Source organism: Spea bombifrons, chromosome 2, assembly GCF_027358695.1.
Source record: "Spea bombifrons isolate aSpeBom1 chromosome 2, aSpeBom1.2.pri, whole genome shotgun sequence".
Lineage (NCBI taxonomy): Eukaryota > Metazoa > Chordata > Amphibia > Anura > Pelobatidae > Spea > Spea bombifrons.
The window spans coordinates 4,876,655-4,895,758 of NC_071088.1; the positions used below are offsets into that span (position 1 = coordinate 4,876,655).

Consider the following 19,104-nt stretch of genomic DNA (forward strand, 5'->3'; position numbering starts at 1 on the left):
GGCCATTGAAGTAGCTCAAGAGGGAAATTTGAAGGAAATCAAAACAGAAAGACACAGCTACCAGAATTCAAAGGAGAGGTGCTTAAATTGTTGCACGTAAAGTGCTTGTTTTTAAGAGAAGTGAAAGTTGAACAGCATAATGTGGTAATTGAGAAGCCATTCAGCACGTCACAAGGATGGCCGAGTGGTTAAGGCGTTGGGCTTAAGATCCAATGGACAAATGTCCGCGTGGGTTCGAACCCCACTCCTGGTAGTAGCTGCTTCCTCTTTTGAGGAGTGCATTGTTACTTAAGTAGAGGCCATTGAAGTAGTAGCCATTGAAGTAGTTCAAGAGGGAAATTTTTACAGCACGTTACCTGGATGGCCGAGTGGTTAAGACGTTGGACTTAAGATCCAATGGACAAATGTCCGCGTGGGTTCGAACCCCACTCCTGGTAGTAACTGCTTTATCCTTTGAGGAGTGAAATGTTACTTTAGTAGAAGCCATTGAAGTAGCTCAAGAGGGAAATTTGAAGGAAATCAAAACAGAAAGACACAGCTACCAGAATTCAAAGGAGAGGTGCTTAAATTGTTGCACGTAGAGTGCTTGTTGTTAAGAGAAGTGAAAGTTGAACAGCATAATGTGGTAATTGAGAAGCCATTCAGCACATCACCAGGATGGCCGAGTGGTTAAGGCGTTGGGCTTAAGATCCAATGGACAAATGTCCACGTGGGTTCGAACCCCACTCCTGGTAGTAGCTGCTTCCCCTTTTGAGGAGTGCAATGTTACTTTAGTAGAAGCCATTGAAGTAGCTCAAGAGGGAAATTTGAAGGAAATCAAAACAGAAAGACACAGCTACCAGATTTCAAAGGAGAGTAGGTGCTTAAATTGTTGCACGTAAAGTGTTTGTTGTTAGGTGCTTAAATTGTTGCACGTAAAGTGCTTGTTTTTAAGAGAAGTGAAAGTTGAACAGCATAATGTGGTAATTGAGAAGCCATTCAGCACGTCACCAGGATGGCCGAGTGGTTAAGGCGTTGGGCTTAAGATCCAATGGACAAATGTCCGCGTGGGTTCGAACCCCACTCCTGGTAGTAGCTGCTTCCTCTTTTGAGGAGTGCATTGTTACTTAAGTAGAGGCCATTGAAGTAGTAGCCATTGAAGTAGTTCAAGAGGGAAATTTTTACAGCACTTCACCTGGATGGCCGAGTGGTTAAGGCGTTGGACTTAAGATCCAATGGACAAATGTCCGCGTGGGTTCGAACCCCACTCCTGGTAGTAACTGCTTTATTCTTTGAGGAGTGAAATGTTACTTTAGTAGAAGCCATTGAAGTAGTTCAAGAGGGAAATTTGAAGGAAATCAAAACAGAAAGACACAGCTACCAGAATTCAAAGGAGAGGTGCTTAAATTGTTGCACGTAGAGTGCTTGTTGTTAAGATAAGTGAAAGTTGAACAGCATAATGGTTAAGGCGTTGGACTTAAGATCCAATGGACAAATGTCCGCGTGGGTTCGAACCCCACTCCTGGTAGTAGCTGCTTCCTCTTTTGAGGAGTGCATTGTTACTTAAGTAGAGGCCATTGAAGTAGTAGCCATTGAAGTAGTTCAAGAGGGAAATTTTTACAGCACATCACCTGGATGGCCGAGTGGTTAAGGCGTTGGACTTAAGATCCAATGGACAAATGTCCGCGTGGGTTCAAACCCCACTCCTGGTAGTAACTGCTTTATTCTTTGAGGAGTGAAATGTTACTTTAGTAGAAGCCATTGAAGTAGTTCAAGAGGGAAATTTGAAGGAAATCAAAACAGAAAGACACAGCTACCAGAATTCAAAGGAGAGGTGCTTAAATTGTTGCACGTAGAGTGCTTGTTGTTAAGAGAAGTGAAAGTTGAACAGCATAATGGTTAAGGCGTTGGACTTAAGATCCAATGGACAAATGTCCGCGTGGGTTCGAACCCCACTCCTGGTAGTAGCTGCTTCCTCTTTTGAGGAGTGCATTGTTACTTAAGTAGAGGCCATTGAAGTAGTAGCCATTGAAGTAGTTCAAGAGGAAAAATTTTACAGCACGTCACCTGGATGGCCGAGTGGTTAAGGCGTTGGACTTAAGATCCAATGGACAAATGTCCGCGTGGGTTCGAACCCCACTCCTGGTAGTAACTGCTTTATTCTTTGAGGAGTGAAATGTTACTTTAGTAGAAGCCATTGAAGTAGTTCAAGAGGGAAATTTGAAGGAAATCAAAACAGAAAGACACAGCTACCAGAATTCAAAGGAGAGGTGCTTAAATTGTTGCACGTAGAGTGCTTCTTGTTAAGAGAAGTGAAAGTTGAACAGCATAATGTGGTAATTGAGAAGACCTGCAGCACATCACCAGGATGGCCGAGTGGTTAAGGCGTTGGACTTAAGATCCAATGGACAAATGTCCGCGTGGTTTTGAGCCCCACTCCTGGTAGTAGCTGCTTCCTCTTTTGAGGAGTGCATTGTTACTTAAGTAGAGGCCATTGAAGTAGTAGCCATTGAAGTAGTTCAAGAGGGAAATTTTTACAGCACTTCACCAGGATGGCCGAGTGGTTAAGGCGTTGGACTTAACATCCAATGGACAAATGTCCGCGTGGGCTCGAACCCCACTCCTGGTAGTAACTGCTTTATCCTTTGAGGAGTGAAATGTTACTTTAGTAGAAGCCATTGAAGTAGTTCAAGAGGGAAATTTGAAGGAAATCAAAACAGAATGACACAGCTACCAGAATTCAAAGGAGAGGTGCTTAAATTGTTGCACGTAAAGCGCTTGTTGTTAAGAGAAGTGAAAGTTGAACAGCATAATGTGGTAATTGAGAAGCCATTCAGCACATCACCAGGATGGCCGAGTGGTTAAGGCGTTGGACTTAAGATCCAATGGACAAATGTCCGCGTGGGTTACCCCACTCCTGGTAGTAGCTGCTTCCTCTTTTGAGGAGTGCAATGGTACTTTAGTAGAGGCCATTGAAGTAGCTCAAGAGGGAAATTTGAAGGAAATCAAAACAGAAAGACACAGCTACCAGAATTCAAAGGAGAGTTTCTTAAATTGTTGCACGTAAAGTGCTTGTTGTTAAGAGAAGTGAAAGTTGAACAGCATAATGTGGTAATTGAGAAGACCTACAGCACATCACCAGGATGGCCGAGTGGTTAAGGCGTTGGACTTAAGATCCAATGGACAAATGTCCGCGTGGGTTTGAGCCCCACTCCTGGTAGTAGCTGCTTCCTCTTTTGAAGAGTGCAATGTTACTTAAGTAGAGGCCATTGAAGTAGTAGCCATTGAAGTAGTTCAAGAGGGAAATTTTTACAGTTTTTACCAGGATGGCCGAGTGGTTAAGGCGTTGGACTTAAGATCCAATGGACAAATGTCCGCGTGGGTTTGAACCCCACTCCTGGTAGTAGCTGCTTCCTCTTTTGAGGAGTGCAATGTTACTTAAGCAGAGGCCATTGAAGTAGCTCAAGAGGGAAATTTGAAGGAAATCAAAACAGAAAGACACAGCTACCAGAATTCAAAGGAGAGGTGCTTAAATTGTTGCACGTAAAGTGCTTGTTTTTAAGAGAAGTGAAAGTTGAACAGCATAATGTGGTAATTGAGAAGCCATTCAGCACGTCACCAGGATGGCCGAGTGGTTAAAGCGTTGGACTTAAGATCCAATGGGCAAATGTCCGCGTGGGTTCGAACCCCACTCCTGGTAGTAGCTGCTTCCTCTTTTGAGGAGTGCATTGTTACTTAAGTAGAGGCCATTGAAGTAGTAGCCATTGAAGTAGTTCAAGAGGGAAATTTTTACAGCATGTTACCAGGATGGCCGAGTGGTTAAGGCGTTGGACTTAAGATCCAATGGACAAATGTCCGCGTGGGTTTGAGCCCCACTCCTGGTAGTAGCTGCTTCCTCTTTTGAGGAGTGCAATGTTACTTAAGCAGAGGCCATTGAAGTAGCTCAAGAGGGAAATTTGAAGGAAATCAAAACAGAAAGACACAGCTACCAGAATTCAAAGGAGAGGTGCTTAAATTGTTGCACGTAAAGTGTTTGTTTTTAAGAGAAGTGAAAGTTGAACAGCATAATGTGGTAATTGAGAAGCCATTCAGCACGTCACCAGGATGGCCGAGTGGTTAAGGCGTTGGACTTAAGATCCAATGGACAAATGTCCACGTGGGTTCAAACCCCACTCCTGGTAGTAACTGCTTTATCCTTTGAGGAGTGTAATGTAGAAGCCATTGAAGTAGCTCAAGAGGGAAATTTGAAGGAAATCAAAACAGAAAGACACAGCTACCAGAATTCAAAGGAGAGGTTCTTAAATTGTTGCACGTAAAGCGCTTAGTGTTAAGAGAAGTGAAAGTTGAACAGCATAATGTGGTAATTGAGAAGCCATTCAGCACGTCGCCAGGATGGCCGAGTGGTTAAGGCGTTGGGCTTAAGATCCAATGGACAAATGTCTGCGTGGGTTCGAACCCCACTCCTGGTAGTAGCTGCTTCCTTTTTTGAGGAGTGCATTGTTACTTAAGTAGAGGCCATTGAAGTAGTAGCCATTGAAGTAGTTCAAGAGGGAAATTTTTACAGCACGTCACCTGGACGGTCGAGTGGTTAAGGCGTTGGACTTAAGATCCAATGGACAAATGTCCGCGTGGGTTCGGACCCCACTCCTGGTAGTAACTGCTTTATCCTTTGAGGAGTGAAATGTTACTTTAGTAGAAGCCATTAAAGTAGTTCAAGAGGGAAATTTGAAGGAAATCAAAACAGAAAGACACAGCTACCAGAATTCAAAGGAGAGGTGCTTAAATTGTTGCACGTAGAGTGCTTGTTGTTAAGAGAAGTGAAAGTTGAACAGCATAATGTGGTAATTGAGAAGCCATTCAGCACATCACCAGGATGGCCGAGTGGTTAAGGCGTTGGGCTTAAGATCCAATGGACAAATGTCCACGTAGGTTCGAACCCGACTCCTGGTAGTAGCTGCTTCCCCTTTTGAGGAGTGCAATGTTACTTTAGTAGAAGCCATTGAAGTAGCTCAAGAGGGAAATTTGAAGGAAATCAAAACAGAAAGACACAGCTACCAGAATTCAAAGGAGAGGTGCTTAAATTGTTGCACGTAAAGTGCTTTTGTTAAGAGAAGTGAAAGTTGAACAGCATAATGTGGTAATTGAGAAGCCATGCAGCACGTCACCAGGATGGCCGAGTGGTTAAGGCGTTGGACTTAAGATCCAATGGGCAAATGTCCGCGTGGGTTCGAACCCCACTCCTGGTAGTAGCTGCTTCCTCTTTTGAGGAGTGCATTGTTACTTAAGTAGAGGCCATTGAAGTAGTAGCCATTGAAGAGGTTCAAGAGGGAAAATTTTACAGCATGTTACCAGGATGGCCGAGTGGTTAAGGCGTTGGACTTAAGATCCAATTGACAAATGTCCGCGTGGGTTTGAACCCCACTCCTGGTAGTAGCTGCTTCCTCTTTTGAGGAGTGCAATGTTACTTAAGCAGAGGCCATTGACGTAGCTCAAGAGGGAAATTTGAAGGAAATCAAAACAGAAAGACACAGCTACCAGAATTCAAAGGAGAGGTGCTTAAATTGTTGCATGTAAAGTGCTTGTTGTTAAGAGAAGTGAAAGTTGAACAGCATAATGTGGAAATTGAGAAGTCCTTCAGCATGTCACCAGGATGGCCGAGTGGTTAAGGCGTTGGACTTAAGATCCAATGGACAAATGTCCACGTGGGTTCGAACCCCACTCCTGGTAGTAACTGCTTTATCCTTCGAGGAGTGTAATGTTACTTTAGTAGAAGCCATTGAAGTAGCTCAAGAGGGAAATATGAAGGAAATCAAAACAGAAAGACACAGCTACCAGAAGTCAAAGGAGAGGTCCTTAAATTGTTGCACGTAAAGTGCTTTTGTTAAGAGAAGTGAAAGTTGAACAGCATAATGTGGTAATTGAGAAGCCATTCAGCACGTCACCAGGATGGCCGAGTGGTTAAGGCGTTGGACTTAAGATCCAATGGACAAATGTCCACGTGGGTTTGAGCCCCACTCCTGGTAGTAGCTGCTTCCTCTTTTGAGGAGTGCATTGTTACTTAAGTAGATACCATTGAAGTAGTAGCCATTGAAGTAGTTCAAGAGGAAAATTTTTACAGCATGTTACCAGGATGGCCGAGTGGTTAAGGCGTTGGACTTAAGATCCAATGGACAAATGTCCGCGTGGGTTCGAACCCCACTCCTGGTAGTAGCTGCTTCCTCTTTTGAGGAGTGCAATGTTACTTAAGCAGAGGCCATTGAAGTAGCTCAAGAGGGAAATTTGAAGGAAATCAAAACAGAAAGACACAGCTAACAGAATTCAAAGGAGAGGTGCTTAAATTGTTGCACGTAAAGTGCTTTTGTTAAGAGAAGTGAAAGTTGAACAGCATAATGTGGTAATTGAGAAGCCATTCAGCACGTCACCAGGATGGCCGAGTGGTTAAGGCGTTGGACTTAAGATCCAATGGACAAATGTCCGCGTGGGTTCGAACCCCACTCCTGGTAGTAGCTGCTTCCTCTTTTGAGGAGTGCAATGTTACTTTAGTAGAAGCCATTGAAGTAGTTCAAGAGGGAAATTTGAAGGAAATCAAAACAGAAAGACACAGCTACCAGAATTCAAAGGAGAGGTGCTTAAATTGTTGCAAGTAGAGTGCTTGTTGTTAAGAGAAGTGAAAGTTCAACAGCATAATGTGGTAATTGAGAAGCCATTCAGCACATCACCAGGATGGCCGAGTGGTTAAGGCGTTGGGCTTAAGATCCAATGGACACATGTCCACTTGGGTTCGAACCCCACTCCTGGTAGTAGCTGCTTCCCCTTTTGAGGAGTGCAATGTTACTTTAGTAGAAGCCATTGAAGTAGCTCAAGAGGGAAATTTGAAGGAAATCAAAACAGAAAGACACAGCTACCAGAATTCAAAGGAGAGGTGCTTAAATTGTTGCACGTAAAGCGCTTGTTGTTAAGAGAAGTGAAAGTTGAACAGCATAATGTGGTAATTGAGAAGCCATTCAGCACATCACCAGGATGGCCGAGTGGTTAAGGCGTTGGAGTTAAGATCCAATGGACAAATGTCCGTGTGGGTTTGAGCCCCACTCCTGGTAGTAGCTGCTTCCTCTTTTGAAGAGTGCAATGTTACTTAAGTAGAGGCCATTGAAGTAGTTCAAGAGGGAAATTTGAAGGAAATCAAAACAGAAAGACACAGCTACCAGAATTCAAAGGAGAGGTGCTTAAATTGTTGCACGTAAAGTGCTTGTTGTTAAGAGAAGTGAAAGTTGAACAGCATAACATGGTAATTGAGAAAGCCTGCAGCACGTCACCCGGATGGCCGAGTGGTTAAGGCGTTGGGCTTAAGATCCAATGGACAAATGTCCGCGTGGGTTTGAACCCCACTCCTGGTAGTAGCTGCTTCCTCTTTTGAGGAGTGCAATGTTACTTTAGTAGAGGCCATTGAAGTAGTTCAAGAGGGAAATTTGAAGGAAATCAAAACAGAAAGACACAGCTACCAGAATTCAAAGGAGAGGTGCTTAAATTGTTGCACGTAGAGTGCTTGTTGTTAAGAGAAGTGAAAGTTGAACAGCATAATGTGGTAATTGAGAAGCCATTCAGCACATCACCAGGATGGCCGAGTGGTTAAGGCGTTGGGCTTAAGATCCAATGGACAAATGTCCACGTAGGTTCGAACCCGACTCCTGGTAGTAGCTGCTTCCCCTTTTGAGGAGTGCAATGTTACTTTAGTAGAAGCCATTGAAGTAGCTCAAGAGGGAAATTTGAAGGAAATCAAAACAGAAAGACACAGCTACCAGAATTCAAAGGAGAGGTGCTTAAATTGTTGCACGTAAAGTGCTTTTGTTAAGAGAAGTGAAAGTTGAACAGCATAATGTGGTAATTGAGAAGCCATTCAGCACGTCACCAGGATGGCCGAGTGGTTAAGGCGTTGGACTTAAGATCCAATGGGCAAATGTCCGCGTGGGTTCGAACCCCACTCCTGGTAGTAGCTGCTTCCTCTTTTGAGGAGTGCATTGTTACTTAAGTAGAGGCCATTGAAGTAGTAGCCATTGAAGAGGTTCAAGAGGGAAAATTTTACAGCATGTTACCAGGATGGCCGAGTGGTTAAGGCGTTGGACTTAAGATCCAATTGACAAATGTCCGCGTGGGTTTGAACCCCACTCCTGGTAGTAGCTGCTTCCTCTTTTGAGGAGTGCAATGTTACTTAAGCAGAGGCCATTGACGTAGCTCAAGAGGGAAATTTGAAGGAAATCAAAACAGAAAGACACAGCTACCAGAATTCAAAGGAGAGGTGCTTAAATTGTTGCATGTAAAGTGCTTGTTGTTAAGAGAAGTGAAAGTTGAACAGCATAATGTGGAAATTGAGAAGTCCTTCAGCATGTCACCAGGATGGCCGAGTGGTTAAGGCGTTGGACTTAAGATCCAATGGACAAATGTCCACGTGGGTTCGAACCCCACTCCTGGTAGTAACTGCTTTATCCTTCGAGGAGTGTAATGTTACTTTAGTAGAAGCCATTGAAGTAGCTCAAGAGGGAAATTTGAAGGAAATCAAAACAGAAAGACACAGCTACCAGAAGTCAAAGGAGAGGTCCTTAAATTGTTGCACGTAAAGTGCTTTTGTTAAGAGAAGTGAAAGTTGAACAGCATAATGTGGTAATTGAGAAGCCATTCAGCACGTCACCAGGATGGCCGAGTGGTTAAGGCGTTGGACTTAAGATCCAATGGACAAATGTCCACGTGGGTTTGAGCCCCACTCCTGGTAGTAGCTGCTTCCTCTTTTGAGGAGTGCATTGTTACTTAAGTAGATACCATTGAAGTAGTAGCCATTGAAGTAGTTCAAGAGGAAAATTTTTACAGCATGTTACCAGGATGGCCGAGTGGTTAAGGCGTTGGACTTAAGATCCAATGGACAAATGTCCACGTGGGTTCGAACCCCACTCCTGGTAGTAACTGCTTTATCCTTCGAGGAGTGTAATGTTACTTTAGTAGAAGCCATTGAAGTAGCTCAAGAGGGAAATTTGAAGGAAATCAAAACAGAAAGACACAGCTACCAGAAGTCAAAGGAGAGGTCCTTAAATTGTTGCACGTAAAGTGCTTTTGTTAAGAGAAGTGAAAGTTGAACAGCATAATGTGGTAATTGAGAAGCCATTCAGCACGTCACCAGGATGGCCGAGTGGTTAAGGCGTTGGACTTAAGATCCAATGGACAAATGTCCACGTGGGTTTGAGCCCCACTCCTGGTAGTAGCTGCTTCCTCTTTTGAGGAGTGCATTGTTACTTAAGTAGATACCATTGAAGTAGTAGACATTGAAGTAGTTCAAGAGGAAAATTTTTACAGCATGTTACCAGGATGGCCGAGTGGTTAAGGCGTTGGACTTAAGATCCAATGGACAAATGTCCGCGTGGGTTCGAACCCCACTCCTGGTAGTAGCTGCTTCCTCTTTTGAGGAGTGCAATGTTACTTAAGCAGAGGCCATTGAAGTAGCTCAAGAGGGAAATTTGAAGGAAATCAAAACAGAAAGACACAGCTAACAGAATTCAAAGGAGAGGTGCTTAAATTGTTGCACGTAAAGTGCTTTTGTTAAGAGAAGTGAAAGTTGAACAGCATAATGTGGTAATTGAGAAGCCATTCAGCACGTCACCAGGATGGCCGAGTGGTTAAGGCGTTGGACTTAAGATCCAATGGACAAATGTCCGCGTGGGTTCGAACCCCACTCCTGGTAGTAGCTGCTTCCTCTTTTGAGGAGTGCAATGTTACTTTAGTAGAAGCCATTGAAGTAGTTCAAGAGGGAAATTTGAAGGAAATCAAAACAGAAAGACACAGCTACCAGAATTCAAAGGAGAGGTGCTTAAATTGTTGCAAGTAGAGTGCTTGTTGTTAAGAGAAGTGAAAGTTCAACAGCATAATGTGGTAATTGAGAAGCCATTCAGCACATCACCAGGATGGCCGAGTGGTTAAGGCGTTGGGCTTAAGATCCAATGGACACATGTCCACTTGGGTTCGAACCCCACTCCTGGTAGTAGCTGCTTCCCCTTTTGAGGAGTGCAATGTTACTTTAGTAGAAGCCATTGAAGTAGCTCAAGAGGGAAATTTGAAGGAAATCAAAACAGAAAGACACAGCTACCAGAATTCAAAGGAGAGGTGCTTAAATTGTTGCACGTAAAGCGCTTGTTGTTAAGAGAAGTGAAAGTTGAACAGCATAATGTGGTAATTGAGAAGCCATTCAGCACATCACCAGGATGGCCGAGTGGTTAAGGCGTTGGAGTTATAATCCAATGGACAAATGTCCGTGTGGGTTTGAGACCCACTCCTGGTAGTAGCTGCTTCCTCTTTTGAAGAGTGCAATGTTACTTAAGTAGAGGCCATTGAAGTAGTTCAAGAGGGAAATTTGAAGGAAATCAAAACAGAAAGACACAGCTACCAGAATTCAAAGGAGAGGTGCTTAAATTGTTGCACGTAAAGTGCTTGTTGTTAAGAGAAGTGAAAGTTGAACAGCATAACATGGTAATTGAGAAAGCCTACAGCACGTCACCCGGATGGCCGAGTGGTTAAGGCGTTGGACTTAAGATCCAATGGACAAATGTCCGCGTGGGTTTGAACCCCACTCCTGGTAGTAGCTGCTTCCTCTTTTGAGGAGTGCAATGTTACTTTAGTAGAGGCCATTGAAGTAGTTCAAGAGGGAAATTTGAAGGAAATCAAAACAGAAAGACACAGCTACCAGAATTCAAAGGAGAGGTGCTTAAATTGTTGCACGTAAAGTGCTTTTGTTAAGAGAAGTGAAAGTTGAACAGCATAATATGGTAATTGAGAAGCCATTCAGCACGTCACCAGGATGGCCGAGTGGTTAAGGCGCTGGACTTAAGATCCAATGGGCAAATGTCTGCGTGGGTTCGAACCCCACTCCTGGTGGTAGCTGCTTCCACTTTTGAGGAGTGCATTGTTACTTAAGTAGAGGCCATTGAAGTAGTAGCCATTGAAGTAGTTCAAGAGGGAAATTTTTACAGCATGTTACCAGGATGGCCGAGTGGTTAAGGCGTTGGACTTAAGATCCAATGGACAAATGTCCGCGTGGGTTTGAACCCCACTCCTGGTAGTAGCTGCTTCCTCTTTTGAGGAGTGCAATGTTACTTAAGCAGAGGCCATTGAAGTAGCTCAAGAGGGAAATTTGAAGGAAATCAAAACAGAAAGACACAGCTACCAGAATTCAAAGGAGAGGTGCTTAAATTGTTGCACGTAAAGTGCTTGTTTTTAAGAGAAGTGAAAGTTGAACAGCATAATGTGGTAATTGAGAAGCCATTCAGCACGTCACCAGGATGGCCGAGTGGTTAAGGCGTTGGGCTTAAGATCCAATGGACAAATGTCCGCGTGGGTTCAAACCCCACTCCTGGTAGTAGCTGCTTCCTCTTTTGAGGAGTGCATTGTTACTTAAGTAGAGGCCATTGAAGTAGTAGCCATTGAAGTAGTTCAAGAGGGAAATTTTTACAGCACGTCACCTGGATGGGCGAGTGGTTAAGGCGTTGGACTTAAGATCCAATGGACAAATGTCCGCGTGGGTTCAAACCCCACTCCTGGTAGTAACTGCTTTATCCTTTGAGGAGTGAAATGTTACTTTAGTAGAAGCCATTGAAGTAGTTCAAGAGGGAAATTTGAAGGAAATCAAAACAGAAAGACACAGCTACCAGAATTCAAAGGAGAGGTGCTTAAATTGTTGCACGTAGAGTGCTTGTTGTTAAGAGAAGTGAAAGTTGAACAGCATAATGTGGTAATTGAGAAGCCATTGAGCACATCACCAGGATGGCCGAGTGGTTAAGGCGTTGGGCTTAAGATCCAATGGACAAATGTCCACGTGGGTTCGAGCCCCACTCCTGGTAGTAACTGCTTTATCCTTTGAGGAGTGGAATGTTACTTTAGTAGAAGCCATTGAAGTAGTTCAAGAGGGAAATTTGAAGGAAATCAAAACAGAAAGACACAGCTACCAGAATTCAAAGGAGAGGTGCTTAAATTGTTGCACGTAGACTGCTTGTTGTTAAGAGAAGTGAAAGTTAAACAGCATAATGTGGTAATTGAGAAGCCATTCAGCACATCACCAGGATGGCCGAGTGGTTAAGGCGTTGGGCTTAAGATCCAATGGACAAATGTCCACGTGGGTTCGAACCCCACTCCTGGTAGTAGCTGCTTCCCCTTTTGAGGAGTGCAATGTTACTTTAGTAGAAGCCATTGAAGTAGCTCAAGAGGGAAATTTGAAGGAAATCAAAACAGAAAGACACAGCTACCAGATTTCAAAGGAGAGGTGCTTAAATTGTTGCACGTAAAGTGCTTGTTTTTAAGAGAAGTGAAAGTTGAACAGCATAATGTGGTAATTGAGAAGCCATTCAGCACGTCACCAGGATGGCCGAGTGGTTAAGGCGTTGGACTTAAGATCCAATCGGCAAATGTCCGCGTGGGTTCGAACCCCACTCCTGGTAGTAGCTGCTTCCTCTTTTGAGGAGTGCATTGTTACTTAAGTAGAGGCCATTGAAGTAGTAGCCATTGAAGTAGTTCAAGAGGGAAATTTTTACAGCATGTTACCAGGATGGCCGAGTGGTTAAGGCGTTGGACTTAAGATTCAATGGACAAATGTCCGCGTGGGTTTGAACCCCACTCCTGGTAGTAGCTGCTTCCTCTTTGAGGAGTGCAATGTTACTTAAGCAGAGGCCATTGAAGTAGCTCAAGAGGGAAATTTGAAGGAAATCAAAACAGAAAGACACAGCTACCAGAATTCAAAGGAGAGGTGCTTAAATTGTTGCACGTAAAGTGCTTGTTTTTAAGAGAAGTGAAAGTTGAACAGCATAATGTGGTAATTGAGAAGCCATTCAGCACGTCACCAGGATGGCCGAGTGGTTAAGGCGTTGGACTTAAGATCCAATGGACAAATGTCCACGTGGGTTCAAACCCCACTCCTGGTAGTAACTGCTTTATCCTTTGAGGAGTGTAATGTAGAAGCCATTGAAGTAGCTCAAGAGGGAAATTTGAAGGAAATCAAAACAGAAAGACACAGCTACCAGAATTCAAAGGAGAGGTTCTTAAATTGTTGCACGTAAAGTGCTTAGTGTTAAGAGAAGTGAAAGTTGAACAGCATAATGTGGTAATTGAGAAGGCCTACAGCACGTCACCAGGATGGCCAAGTGGTTAAGGTGTTGGACTTAAGATCAAATGAACAAATGTCCGCGTGGGTTCGAACCCCACTCCTGGTAGTAACTGCTTCCTTTTTCGAGGAGTGCGATGTTACTTTAGTAGAGGCCATTGAAGTAGCTCAAGAGGGAAATTTGAAGGAAATCAAAACAGAAAGACACAGCTACCAGAATTCAAAGGAGAGGTGCTTAAATTGTTGCACGTAAAGTGCTTTTGTTAAGAGAAGTGAAAGTTGAACAGCATTATGTGGTAATTGAGAAGGCCTATAGCACATCACTAGGATGGCCGAGTGGTTAAGGCGTTGGATTTAAGATCCAATGGACAAATGTCCGCGTGGGTTCGAACACCACTCCTAATAGTAGCTGCTTCCTCTTTTGAGGAGTACATTGTTACTTAAGTAGAGGCCATTGAAGTAGTTCAAGAGGGAAATTTGAAGGAAACCACAACAGAAAGACACAGCTACCAGAATTCAAAGGAGAGGTGCTTAAATTGTTGCACGTAAAGTGCTTCTTGTTAAGATAAGTGAAAGTTGAACAGCATAATGTGGTAATTGAGAAGCCCTTCCACATGTCACCAGGATGGCCGAGTGGTTAAGGCGTTGGAATTAAGATCCAATGGGCAAATGTCTGCGTGGGTTCGAGCCCCACTCCTGGTAGTAGCTGCTTCCTCTTTTGAGGAGTACATTGTTACTTAAGTAGAGGCCATTGAAGTAGTTCAAGAGGGAAATCTGAAGGAAATCAAAAGAGAAAGACACAGCTACCAGAATTCAAAGGAGAGGTGCTTAAATTGTTGCACGTAAACTGCTTGTTGTTAAGAAAAGTGAAAGTTGAACAGCATAATGTGGTAATTGAGAAACCATTCAGCTCGTCACCAGGATGGCCAAGTGGTTAAGGTGTTGGACTTAAGATCCAATGGACACATGTCCGCGTGGGTTTGAACCCCACTTCCGGTAGTAGCTGCTTCCTCTTTTGAAGAGTGCAATGTTACTTAAGCAGAGGCCATTGAAGTAGTTCAAAAGGGAAATTTGAAGGAAATCAAAACAGAAAGACACAGCTACCAGAATTCAAAGGAGAGGTGCTTAAATTGTTGCACGTAAAGTGCTTGATGTTAAGAGAAGTGAAAGTTGAACAGCATAATATGGTAATTGAGAAGACCGACAGCACGTCACCAGGATGGCCGAGTGGTTAAGTCGTTGGATTTAAGATCCAATAGACAAATGTCCGCGTGGGTTTGAGCCCCAATCCTGGTAGTAGCTGTTCCCTCTTTTGAGGAGTGCGATGTTACTTTACTAGAGGCCATTTAAGTAGTTAAAAAGGGAAATTTGAAGGAAATCAAAACAGAAAGACACAGCTACCAGAATTCAAAGGAGAGGTGCTTAAATTGTTGCACGTAAATTGCTTGTTGTTAAGAGAAGTGAAAGTTGAACAGCATAATGTGGTAATTGAGAAACCATTCAGCACGTCGCCAGGATGGCCGAGTGGTTAAGGCGTTGGACTTAAGATCCAATGGACAAATGTCTGCGTTGGGGTTCAAACCCCACTCCTGGTAGTAGCTGCTTCCTGTTTTGAGGAGTGCAATGTTACTTAAGCAGAGGCCATTGAAGTAGCTCAAGAGGGAAATTTGAAGGAATTCGAAACAGAAAGACACAGCTACCAGAATTCAAAGGAGAGGTGCTTAAATTGTTGCACGTAAAGTGCTTTTGTTAAGAGAAGTGAAAGTTGAACAGCATAATATGGTAATTGAGAAGCTATTCAGCACGTCACCAGGATGGCCGAGTGGTTAAGGCGTTGGACTTAAGATCCAATGGACAAATGTCCGCGTGGGTTCGAACCCCACTCCTGGTAGCAGCTGCTTCCACTTTTGAGGAGTGCAATGTTACTTTAGTAGAGGCCATTGAAGTATCTCAAGAGGGAAATTTGAAGGAAATCAAAACAGAAAGACACAGCTACCAGAATTTAAAGGAGAGGTGCTTAAATTGTTGCACGTAAAGTTTGTTGTTAAGAGAAGTGAAAGTTGAACAGCATAATGTGGTAATTGAGAAGGCCTACACCACATCACCAGGATGGCCGAGTGGTTAAGGTGTTGGACTTAAGATCCAATGGACAAATGTCCGCGTGGGTTCGAGCCCCACTCCTGGTAGTAGCTGCTTCTTCTTTTGAGGAGTGTGATGTTACTTTAGTAGAGGCCGTCGAAGTAGATCAAGAGGGAAATTTGAAGGAAATCAAAACAGAAAGACACAGCTACCAGAATTCAAAGGAGAGGTGCTTAAATTGTTGAACGTAAAGTGCTTGTTGCTAAGAGAAGTGAAAGTTGAACAGCATAATGTGGTAATTGAGAAAGCCTACAGCACGTCACCAGGGTGGCCGAGTGTTTAAGGCGTTGGACTTAAGATCTAATGGACAAATGTCCGCGTGGGTTCGAACCCCACTCCTGGTAGTAGCTGCTTCCTCTTTTGAGGAGTGCAATGTTACTTAAGCAGAGGCCATTGAAGTAACTCAAGAGGGAAATTTGAAGGAAATCAAAACAGAAAGACACAGCTACCAGAATTCAAAGGAGAGGTGCTTAAATTGTTGCACGTAAAGTTCTTGTTGTTAAGAGAAGTGAAAGTTGAACAGCATAATGTGGTAACTGAGAATGCTTTCAGCACGTCACCAGGATGGTGGAGTGGTTAAGGTGTTGGACTTAAGATCCAATGGACAAACGTCCGCGTGGGTTCGAACCCCATTCCTGGTACTAGCTGCTTCCTCTTTTGAGGAGTGCAATGGTACTTTAGTAGAGGCCATTGAAGAAGCTCAAGAGGGAAATTTAAAGGAAATCAAAACAGAAAGACACAGCTACCAGAATTCAAAGGAGAGGTGCTTAAATTGTTGCACGTAAAGTGCTTGTTGTTAAGAGAAGTGAAAGTTGAACAGCATAATGTGGTAATTGAGAAGACCTACAGCACATCACCAGGATGGCCGTGTGGTTAAGGTGTTGGACTTAAGATCCAATGGACAAATGTCCTCGTGGGTTTGAGCCCCACTCCTGGTAGTAGCTGCTTCCTCTTTTGAGGAGTGCATTGTTACTTAAGTAGAGGCCATTGAAGTAGTAGCCATTGAAGTAGTTCAAGAGGGAAAATTTTACAGCACGTCACCAGGATGGCCGAGTGGTTAAGGCATTGGACTTAAGATCCAATGGACAAATGTCCACGTGGGTTCAAACCCTACTCCTGGTATTAACTGCTTTTTCCTTTGAGGAGTGAAATGTTACTTTAGTAGAAGCCATTGAAGTAGTTCAAGAGGGAAATTTGAAGGAAATCAAAACAGAAAGACACAGCTCCCAGAATTCAAAGGAGAGGTGCTTAAATTGTTGCACGTAAAGTGCTTGTTGTTAAGAGAAGTGAAAGTTGAACAGCATAACATGGTAATTGAGAAGACCTACAGCACGTCACCAGGATGGCCGAGTGGTTAAGGCGTTGGACTTAAGATCCAATGGGCAAATGTCCGCGTGGGTTCGAACCCCACTCCTGGTAGTAGCTGCTTGCTCTTTTGAGGAGTGCAATGTTACTTAAGCAGAGGCCATTGAAGTAGCTCAAGAGGGAAATTAGAAGGAAATCAACACAGACAGACCCAGCTACTAGAATTCAAAGGAGAGGTTCTTTAATTGTTGCACGTAAAGTGCTTGTTGTTAAGAGAACTGAAAGTAGAACAGCATAATGTGGTAATTGAGAAACCATTCGTCACGTCACCAGGATGGCCGAGTGGTTAAGGCGTTGGACTTAAGATCCAATGGACACATGTCCACGTGGGTTCGAACCCCACTCCTGGTAGTAGCTGCTTCCTCTTTTGAGGAGTGCAATGTTACTTTAGTAGAGGCCATTGAAGTAGCTCAAGAGGGAAATTTGAAGGAAATCAAAACAGAAAGACACAGCTACCAGAATTCAAAGGAGAGGTGCTTAAATTGTTGCCCTAAAGTTCTTGTTGTTAAGAGAAATGAAAGTTGAACAGCATAATGTGGTAATTGAGAAACCATTCTGTACATCACCAGGATGGCTGAGTGGTTAAGGCGTTGGACTTAAGATCCAATGGACAATGTCCGTGTGGGTTCGAACTCCATTCCTGGTAGTAGCTGCTTTATCCTTTGAGGAGTGAAATGTTACTTTAGTAGAAGCCATTGAAGTAGTTCAAGAGGGAAATTTGAAGGAAATCAAAACAGAAAGACACAGCTACCAGAATTCAAAGGAGAGGTGCTTAAATTGTTGCACGTAAAGTGCTTGTTGTTAAGAGAAGTGAAAGTTGAACAGCATAATGTGGTAATTGAGAAGACCTACAGCACGTCAACAGGATGGCAGAGTGGTAAAGGCGTTGGACTTAAGATCCAATGGACAAATGTCCGCGTGGGTTCGAACTCCATTCCTGGTAATAGCTGCTTCATCTTTTGAGGAGTGCAATGTTACTTTAGTAGAGGCCATTGAAGTAGCTCAAGAGGGAAATTTGAAGGAAATCAAAACAGAAAGACACAGCTACCAGAATTCAAAGGAGAGGTGCTTAAATTGTTGCACGTAAAGTGCTTGTTGTTAAGAGAAGTGAAAGTTGAACAGCATAATGTGGTAATTGAGATGACCTACAGCACGTCACCAGGATGGCGGAGTGGTTAAGGCGTTGGACTTAAGATCCAATGGACAAATGTCTGCGTGGGTTCGAACCCCACTCCTGGTAGTAGCTGCTTCCTCTTTTGAGGAGTGCAATGTTACTTTAGTAGAGGCCGTCGAAGTAGATCAAGAGGGAAATTTGAAGGAAATCAAAACAGAAAGACACAGCTACCAGAATTCAAAGGAGAGGTGCTTAAATTGTTGCACGTAAAGTTTTTTGTTAAGAGAAGTGAAAGTTGAACAGCATAATGTGGTAATTGAGAAGCCATTCAGCACGTCACCAGGATGGCCGAGTGGTTAAGGCGTTGGACTTAAGATCCAATGGACAAATGTCCGCGTGGGTTCGAACCCCACTCCTGGTAGTAGCTGCTTCCTCTCTTGAGGAGTGCATTGTTACTTAAGTAGAGGCCATTGAAGTAGTAGCCATTGAAGTAGTTCAAGAGGGAAGTTTTTACAGCACGTCACCATGATGGCCAAGTGGTCAAGGCGTTGGACTTAAGATCCAATCGACAAATGTCCCCGTGGGTTCGAACCCTACTCCTGGTAGTAGCTGCTTGCTCTTTTGAAGAGTGCAATAATACTTAAGTAGAGGCCATTGAAGTAGTTCAAAAGGGAAATTTGAAGGAAATCGAAACAGAAAGACACAGCTACCAGAATTCAAAGGAGAGGTGCTTAAATTGTTGCACGTAAAGTGCTTGTTGTTAAGAGAAGTGAAAGTTGTACAGCATAATGTGGTAATTGAGATGACCTACAGCACGTCACCAGGATGGCCGAGTGGTTAAGTCGCTGGATTTAAGATCCAATGGAAAAATGTCCGCGTGGGTTTGAGCCCCACTCCTGGTAGTAGCTGTTTTCTCTTTTGAGGAGTGCGATGTTACTTTAGTAGAGGCCATTGAAGTAGCTCAAGAGATTAATTTGAAGGAAATCAAAACAGAAAGACACAGCTACCAGAATTCAAAGGAGAGGTGCTTAAATTGTTGCACGTAAAATGCTTTTGTTAAGAGAAGTGAAAGTTGAACAGCATAATGTGGTAATTGAGAAGCCATTCAGCACGTCACCAGGATGGCCGAGTGGTTAGGGCGTTGGGCTCAAGATCCAATGGACAAATGTCCGCGTGGGTTCGAACTCCATTCCTGGTAATAGCTGTTTCATCTTTTGAGGAGTGCAATGTTACTTAAGTAGAGGCCATTGAAGTAGCTCAAGAGGGAAATTAGAAGGAAATCAACACAGACAGACCCAGCTACTAGAATTTAAAGGAGAGGTGCTTAAATTGTTGCACGTAAAGTGCTTGTTGTTAAGAGAAGTGAAAGTTGAACAGCATA

At 43.5% G+C, this 19,104-nt stretch overlaps 68 non-coding genes across 68 annotated transcripts; all 68 read left to right on the forward strand.

The window, feature by feature from the left end:
- The first annotated feature begins 170 nt into the window (after positions 1-170).
- Positions 171-253, forward strand: TRNAL-UAA (transfer RNA leucine (anticodon UAA)). The gene has a single exon. It is a non-coding gene; the product is annotated as a tRNA-Leu (tRNA).
- Positions 254-354: 101 nt separating this feature from the next.
- Positions 355-437, forward strand: TRNAL-UAA (transfer RNA leucine (anticodon UAA)). Its single transcript has one exon. It is a non-coding gene; the product is annotated as a tRNA-Leu (tRNA).
- Positions 438-651: 214 nt separating this feature from the next.
- Positions 652-734, forward strand: TRNAL-UAA (transfer RNA leucine (anticodon UAA)). Its single transcript has one exon. It is a non-coding gene; the product is annotated as a tRNA-Leu (tRNA).
- Positions 735-988: 254 nt separating this feature from the next.
- TRNAL-UAA (transfer RNA leucine (anticodon UAA)) lies at positions 989-1,071 on the forward strand. Its single transcript has one exon. It is a non-coding gene; the product is annotated as a tRNA-Leu (tRNA).
- A 101-nt stretch (positions 1,072-1,172) lies between these two features.
- Positions 1,173-1,255, forward strand: TRNAL-UAA (transfer RNA leucine (anticodon UAA)). Its single transcript has one exon. It is a non-coding gene; the product is annotated as a tRNA-Leu (tRNA).
- Positions 1,256-1,608: 353 nt separating this feature from the next.
- TRNAL-UAA (transfer RNA leucine (anticodon UAA)) lies at positions 1,609-1,691 on the forward strand. Its single transcript has one exon. It is a non-coding gene; the product is annotated as a tRNA-Leu (tRNA).
- A 353-nt stretch (positions 1,692-2,044) lies between these two features.
- Positions 2,045-2,127, forward strand: TRNAL-UAA (transfer RNA leucine (anticodon UAA)). Its single transcript has one exon. It is a non-coding gene; the product is annotated as a tRNA-Leu (tRNA).
- Positions 2,128-2,341: 214 nt separating this feature from the next.
- Positions 2,342-2,424, forward strand: TRNAL-UAA (transfer RNA leucine (anticodon UAA)). The gene has a single exon. It is a non-coding gene; the product is annotated as a tRNA-Leu (tRNA).
- Positions 2,425-2,525: 101 nt separating this feature from the next.
- Positions 2,526-2,608, forward strand: TRNAL-UAA (transfer RNA leucine (anticodon UAA)). The gene has a single exon. It is a non-coding gene; the product is annotated as a tRNA-Leu (tRNA).
- Positions 2,609-2,822: 214 nt separating this feature from the next.
- TRNAL-UAA (transfer RNA leucine (anticodon UAA)) lies at positions 2,823-2,902 on the forward strand. The gene has a single exon. It is a non-coding gene; the product is annotated as a tRNA-Leu (tRNA).
- Positions 2,903-3,116: 214 nt separating this feature from the next.
- Positions 3,117-3,199, forward strand: TRNAL-UAA (transfer RNA leucine (anticodon UAA)). Its single transcript has one exon. It is a non-coding gene; the product is annotated as a tRNA-Leu (tRNA).
- A 100-nt stretch (positions 3,200-3,299) lies between these two features.
- TRNAL-UAA (transfer RNA leucine (anticodon UAA)) lies at positions 3,300-3,382 on the forward strand. The gene has a single exon. It is a non-coding gene; the product is annotated as a tRNA-Leu (tRNA).
- Positions 3,383-3,596: 214 nt separating this feature from the next.
- Positions 3,597-3,679, forward strand: TRNAL-UAA (transfer RNA leucine (anticodon UAA)). Its single transcript has one exon. It is a non-coding gene; the product is annotated as a tRNA-Leu (tRNA).
- A 101-nt stretch (positions 3,680-3,780) lies between these two features.
- TRNAL-UAA (transfer RNA leucine (anticodon UAA)) lies at positions 3,781-3,863 on the forward strand. Its single transcript has one exon. It is a non-coding gene; the product is annotated as a tRNA-Leu (tRNA).
- Positions 3,864-4,077: 214 nt separating this feature from the next.
- On the forward strand, positions 4,078-4,160 carry TRNAL-UAA (transfer RNA leucine (anticodon UAA)). Its single transcript has one exon. It is a non-coding gene; the product is annotated as a tRNA-Leu (tRNA).
- A 205-nt stretch (positions 4,161-4,365) lies between these two features.
- Positions 4,366-4,448, forward strand: TRNAL-UAA (transfer RNA leucine (anticodon UAA)). The gene has a single exon. It is a non-coding gene; the product is annotated as a tRNA-Leu (tRNA).
- A 101-nt stretch (positions 4,449-4,549) lies between these two features.
- TRNAL-UAA (transfer RNA leucine (anticodon UAA)) lies at positions 4,550-4,632 on the forward strand. The gene has a single exon. It is a non-coding gene; the product is annotated as a tRNA-Leu (tRNA).
- A 214-nt stretch (positions 4,633-4,846) lies between these two features.
- Positions 4,847-4,929, forward strand: TRNAL-UAA (transfer RNA leucine (anticodon UAA)). Its single transcript has one exon. It is a non-coding gene; the product is annotated as a tRNA-Leu (tRNA).
- A 213-nt stretch (positions 4,930-5,142) lies between these two features.
- Positions 5,143-5,225, forward strand: TRNAL-UAA (transfer RNA leucine (anticodon UAA)). Its single transcript has one exon. It is a non-coding gene; the product is annotated as a tRNA-Leu (tRNA).
- A 101-nt stretch (positions 5,226-5,326) lies between these two features.
- TRNAL-UAA (transfer RNA leucine (anticodon UAA)) lies at positions 5,327-5,409 on the forward strand. The gene has a single exon. It is a non-coding gene; the product is annotated as a tRNA-Leu (tRNA).
- Positions 5,410-5,623: 214 nt separating this feature from the next.
- TRNAL-UAA (transfer RNA leucine (anticodon UAA)) lies at positions 5,624-5,706 on the forward strand. Its single transcript has one exon. It is a non-coding gene; the product is annotated as a tRNA-Leu (tRNA).
- Positions 5,707-5,919: 213 nt separating this feature from the next.
- On the forward strand, positions 5,920-6,002 carry TRNAL-UAA (transfer RNA leucine (anticodon UAA)). The gene has a single exon. It is a non-coding gene; the product is annotated as a tRNA-Leu (tRNA).
- Positions 6,003-6,103: 101 nt separating this feature from the next.
- On the forward strand, positions 6,104-6,186 carry TRNAL-UAA (transfer RNA leucine (anticodon UAA)). Its single transcript has one exon. It is a non-coding gene; the product is annotated as a tRNA-Leu (tRNA).
- A 213-nt stretch (positions 6,187-6,399) lies between these two features.
- Positions 6,400-6,482, forward strand: TRNAL-UAA (transfer RNA leucine (anticodon UAA)). The gene has a single exon. It is a non-coding gene; the product is annotated as a tRNA-Leu (tRNA).
- A 214-nt stretch (positions 6,483-6,696) lies between these two features.
- TRNAL-UAA (transfer RNA leucine (anticodon UAA)) lies at positions 6,697-6,779 on the forward strand. Its single transcript has one exon. It is a non-coding gene; the product is annotated as a tRNA-Leu (tRNA).
- Positions 6,780-6,993: 214 nt separating this feature from the next.
- On the forward strand, positions 6,994-7,076 carry TRNAL-UAA (transfer RNA leucine (anticodon UAA)). The gene has a single exon. It is a non-coding gene; the product is annotated as a tRNA-Leu (tRNA).
- A 214-nt stretch (positions 7,077-7,290) lies between these two features.
- On the forward strand, positions 7,291-7,373 carry TRNAL-UAA (transfer RNA leucine (anticodon UAA)). Its single transcript has one exon. It is a non-coding gene; the product is annotated as a tRNA-Leu (tRNA).
- A 214-nt stretch (positions 7,374-7,587) lies between these two features.
- TRNAL-UAA (transfer RNA leucine (anticodon UAA)) lies at positions 7,588-7,670 on the forward strand. The gene has a single exon. It is a non-coding gene; the product is annotated as a tRNA-Leu (tRNA).
- A 213-nt stretch (positions 7,671-7,883) lies between these two features.
- On the forward strand, positions 7,884-7,966 carry TRNAL-UAA (transfer RNA leucine (anticodon UAA)). The gene has a single exon. It is a non-coding gene; the product is annotated as a tRNA-Leu (tRNA).
- A 101-nt stretch (positions 7,967-8,067) lies between these two features.
- Positions 8,068-8,150, forward strand: TRNAL-UAA (transfer RNA leucine (anticodon UAA)). Its single transcript has one exon. It is a non-coding gene; the product is annotated as a tRNA-Leu (tRNA).
- Positions 8,151-8,364: 214 nt separating this feature from the next.
- TRNAL-UAA (transfer RNA leucine (anticodon UAA)) lies at positions 8,365-8,447 on the forward strand. Its single transcript has one exon. It is a non-coding gene; the product is annotated as a tRNA-Leu (tRNA).
- A 213-nt stretch (positions 8,448-8,660) lies between these two features.
- TRNAL-UAA (transfer RNA leucine (anticodon UAA)) lies at positions 8,661-8,743 on the forward strand. The gene has a single exon. It is a non-coding gene; the product is annotated as a tRNA-Leu (tRNA).
- Positions 8,744-8,844: 101 nt separating this feature from the next.
- Positions 8,845-8,927, forward strand: TRNAL-UAA (transfer RNA leucine (anticodon UAA)). Its single transcript has one exon. It is a non-coding gene; the product is annotated as a tRNA-Leu (tRNA).
- A 213-nt stretch (positions 8,928-9,140) lies between these two features.
- Positions 9,141-9,223, forward strand: TRNAL-UAA (transfer RNA leucine (anticodon UAA)). The gene has a single exon. It is a non-coding gene; the product is annotated as a tRNA-Leu (tRNA).
- A 101-nt stretch (positions 9,224-9,324) lies between these two features.
- On the forward strand, positions 9,325-9,407 carry TRNAL-UAA (transfer RNA leucine (anticodon UAA)). Its single transcript has one exon. It is a non-coding gene; the product is annotated as a tRNA-Leu (tRNA).
- A 213-nt stretch (positions 9,408-9,620) lies between these two features.
- On the forward strand, positions 9,621-9,703 carry TRNAL-UAA (transfer RNA leucine (anticodon UAA)). The gene has a single exon. It is a non-coding gene; the product is annotated as a tRNA-Leu (tRNA).
- A 214-nt stretch (positions 9,704-9,917) lies between these two features.
- TRNAL-UAA (transfer RNA leucine (anticodon UAA)) lies at positions 9,918-10,000 on the forward strand. Its single transcript has one exon. It is a non-coding gene; the product is annotated as a tRNA-Leu (tRNA).
- Positions 10,001-10,214: 214 nt separating this feature from the next.
- On the forward strand, positions 10,215-10,297 carry TRNAI-UAU (transfer RNA isoleucine (anticodon UAU)). Its single transcript has one exon. It is a non-coding gene; the product is annotated as a tRNA-Ile (tRNA).
- Positions 10,298-10,511: 214 nt separating this feature from the next.
- Positions 10,512-10,594, forward strand: TRNAL-UAA (transfer RNA leucine (anticodon UAA)). Its single transcript has one exon. It is a non-coding gene; the product is annotated as a tRNA-Leu (tRNA).
- Positions 10,595-10,807: 213 nt separating this feature from the next.
- Positions 10,808-10,890, forward strand: TRNAL-UAA (transfer RNA leucine (anticodon UAA)). The gene has a single exon. It is a non-coding gene; the product is annotated as a tRNA-Leu (tRNA).
- A 101-nt stretch (positions 10,891-10,991) lies between these two features.
- On the forward strand, positions 10,992-11,074 carry TRNAL-UAA (transfer RNA leucine (anticodon UAA)). The gene has a single exon. It is a non-coding gene; the product is annotated as a tRNA-Leu (tRNA).
- Positions 11,075-11,288: 214 nt separating this feature from the next.
- On the forward strand, positions 11,289-11,371 carry TRNAL-UAA (transfer RNA leucine (anticodon UAA)). The gene has a single exon. It is a non-coding gene; the product is annotated as a tRNA-Leu (tRNA).
- Positions 11,372-11,472: 101 nt separating this feature from the next.
- Positions 11,473-11,555, forward strand: TRNAL-UAA (transfer RNA leucine (anticodon UAA)). Its single transcript has one exon. It is a non-coding gene; the product is annotated as a tRNA-Leu (tRNA).
- Positions 11,556-11,769: 214 nt separating this feature from the next.
- Positions 11,770-11,852, forward strand: TRNAL-UAA (transfer RNA leucine (anticodon UAA)). Its single transcript has one exon. It is a non-coding gene; the product is annotated as a tRNA-Leu (tRNA).
- A 214-nt stretch (positions 11,853-12,066) lies between these two features.
- TRNAL-UAA (transfer RNA leucine (anticodon UAA)) lies at positions 12,067-12,149 on the forward strand. Its single transcript has one exon. It is a non-coding gene; the product is annotated as a tRNA-Leu (tRNA).
- A 214-nt stretch (positions 12,150-12,363) lies between these two features.
- TRNAL-UAA (transfer RNA leucine (anticodon UAA)) lies at positions 12,364-12,446 on the forward strand. Its single transcript has one exon. It is a non-coding gene; the product is annotated as a tRNA-Leu (tRNA).
- A 101-nt stretch (positions 12,447-12,547) lies between these two features.
- TRNAL-UAA (transfer RNA leucine (anticodon UAA)) lies at positions 12,548-12,630 on the forward strand. The gene has a single exon. It is a non-coding gene; the product is annotated as a tRNA-Leu (tRNA).
- A 213-nt stretch (positions 12,631-12,843) lies between these two features.
- Positions 12,844-12,926, forward strand: TRNAL-UAA (transfer RNA leucine (anticodon UAA)). Its single transcript has one exon. It is a non-coding gene; the product is annotated as a tRNA-Leu (tRNA).
- A 205-nt stretch (positions 12,927-13,131) lies between these two features.
- On the forward strand, positions 13,132-13,214 carry TRNAL-UAA (transfer RNA leucine (anticodon UAA)). Its single transcript has one exon. It is a non-coding gene; the product is annotated as a tRNA-Leu (tRNA).
- Positions 13,215-13,427: 213 nt separating this feature from the next.
- On the forward strand, positions 13,428-13,510 carry TRNAL-UAA (transfer RNA leucine (anticodon UAA)). The gene has a single exon. It is a non-coding gene; the product is annotated as a tRNA-Leu (tRNA).
- Positions 13,511-13,724: 214 nt separating this feature from the next.
- Positions 13,725-13,807, forward strand: TRNAL-UAA (transfer RNA leucine (anticodon UAA)). Its single transcript has one exon. It is a non-coding gene; the product is annotated as a tRNA-Leu (tRNA).
- A 214-nt stretch (positions 13,808-14,021) lies between these two features.
- TRNAL-UAA (transfer RNA leucine (anticodon UAA)) lies at positions 14,022-14,104 on the forward strand. The gene has a single exon. It is a non-coding gene; the product is annotated as a tRNA-Leu (tRNA).
- Positions 14,105-14,615: 511 nt separating this feature from the next.
- Positions 14,616-14,700, forward strand: TRNAL-UAA (transfer RNA leucine (anticodon UAA)). The gene has a single exon. It is a non-coding gene; the product is annotated as a tRNA-Leu (tRNA).
- Positions 14,701-14,913: 213 nt separating this feature from the next.
- Positions 14,914-14,996, forward strand: TRNAL-UAA (transfer RNA leucine (anticodon UAA)). The gene has a single exon. It is a non-coding gene; the product is annotated as a tRNA-Leu (tRNA).
- A 212-nt stretch (positions 14,997-15,208) lies between these two features.
- Positions 15,209-15,291, forward strand: TRNAL-UAA (transfer RNA leucine (anticodon UAA)). Its single transcript has one exon. It is a non-coding gene; the product is annotated as a tRNA-Leu (tRNA).
- Positions 15,292-15,505: 214 nt separating this feature from the next.
- On the forward strand, positions 15,506-15,588 carry TRNAL-UAA (transfer RNA leucine (anticodon UAA)). Its single transcript has one exon. It is a non-coding gene; the product is annotated as a tRNA-Leu (tRNA).
- A 214-nt stretch (positions 15,589-15,802) lies between these two features.
- Positions 15,803-15,885, forward strand: TRNAL-UAA (transfer RNA leucine (anticodon UAA)). The gene has a single exon. It is a non-coding gene; the product is annotated as a tRNA-Leu (tRNA).
- Positions 15,886-16,099: 214 nt separating this feature from the next.
- Positions 16,100-16,182, forward strand: TRNAL-UAA (transfer RNA leucine (anticodon UAA)). The gene has a single exon. It is a non-coding gene; the product is annotated as a tRNA-Leu (tRNA).
- A 101-nt stretch (positions 16,183-16,283) lies between these two features.
- TRNAL-UAA (transfer RNA leucine (anticodon UAA)) lies at positions 16,284-16,366 on the forward strand. Its single transcript has one exon. It is a non-coding gene; the product is annotated as a tRNA-Leu (tRNA).
- Positions 16,367-16,580: 214 nt separating this feature from the next.
- TRNAL-UAA (transfer RNA leucine (anticodon UAA)) lies at positions 16,581-16,663 on the forward strand. The gene has a single exon. It is a non-coding gene; the product is annotated as a tRNA-Leu (tRNA).
- A 214-nt stretch (positions 16,664-16,877) lies between these two features.
- Positions 16,878-16,960, forward strand: TRNAL-UAA (transfer RNA leucine (anticodon UAA)). Its single transcript has one exon. It is a non-coding gene; the product is annotated as a tRNA-Leu (tRNA).
- Positions 16,961-17,173: 213 nt separating this feature from the next.
- TRNAL-UAA (transfer RNA leucine (anticodon UAA)) lies at positions 17,174-17,255 on the forward strand. Its single transcript has one exon. It is a non-coding gene; the product is annotated as a tRNA-Leu (tRNA).
- A 214-nt stretch (positions 17,256-17,469) lies between these two features.
- On the forward strand, positions 17,470-17,552 carry TRNAL-UAA (transfer RNA leucine (anticodon UAA)). Its single transcript has one exon. It is a non-coding gene; the product is annotated as a tRNA-Leu (tRNA).
- A 214-nt stretch (positions 17,553-17,766) lies between these two features.
- Positions 17,767-17,849, forward strand: TRNAL-UAA (transfer RNA leucine (anticodon UAA)). Its single transcript has one exon. It is a non-coding gene; the product is annotated as a tRNA-Leu (tRNA).
- A 212-nt stretch (positions 17,850-18,061) lies between these two features.
- On the forward strand, positions 18,062-18,144 carry TRNAL-UAA (transfer RNA leucine (anticodon UAA)). Its single transcript has one exon. It is a non-coding gene; the product is annotated as a tRNA-Leu (tRNA).
- Positions 18,145-18,245: 101 nt separating this feature from the next.
- On the forward strand, positions 18,246-18,328 carry TRNAL-UAA (transfer RNA leucine (anticodon UAA)). Its single transcript has one exon. It is a non-coding gene; the product is annotated as a tRNA-Leu (tRNA).
- Positions 18,329-18,542: 214 nt separating this feature from the next.
- Positions 18,543-18,625, forward strand: TRNAL-UAA (transfer RNA leucine (anticodon UAA)). Its single transcript has one exon. It is a non-coding gene; the product is annotated as a tRNA-Leu (tRNA).
- Positions 18,626-18,838: 213 nt separating this feature from the next.
- On the forward strand, positions 18,839-18,921 carry TRNAL-CAA (transfer RNA leucine (anticodon CAA)). Its single transcript has one exon. It is a non-coding gene; the product is annotated as a tRNA-Leu (tRNA).
- Positions 18,922-19,104: the final 183 nt, after the last annotated feature.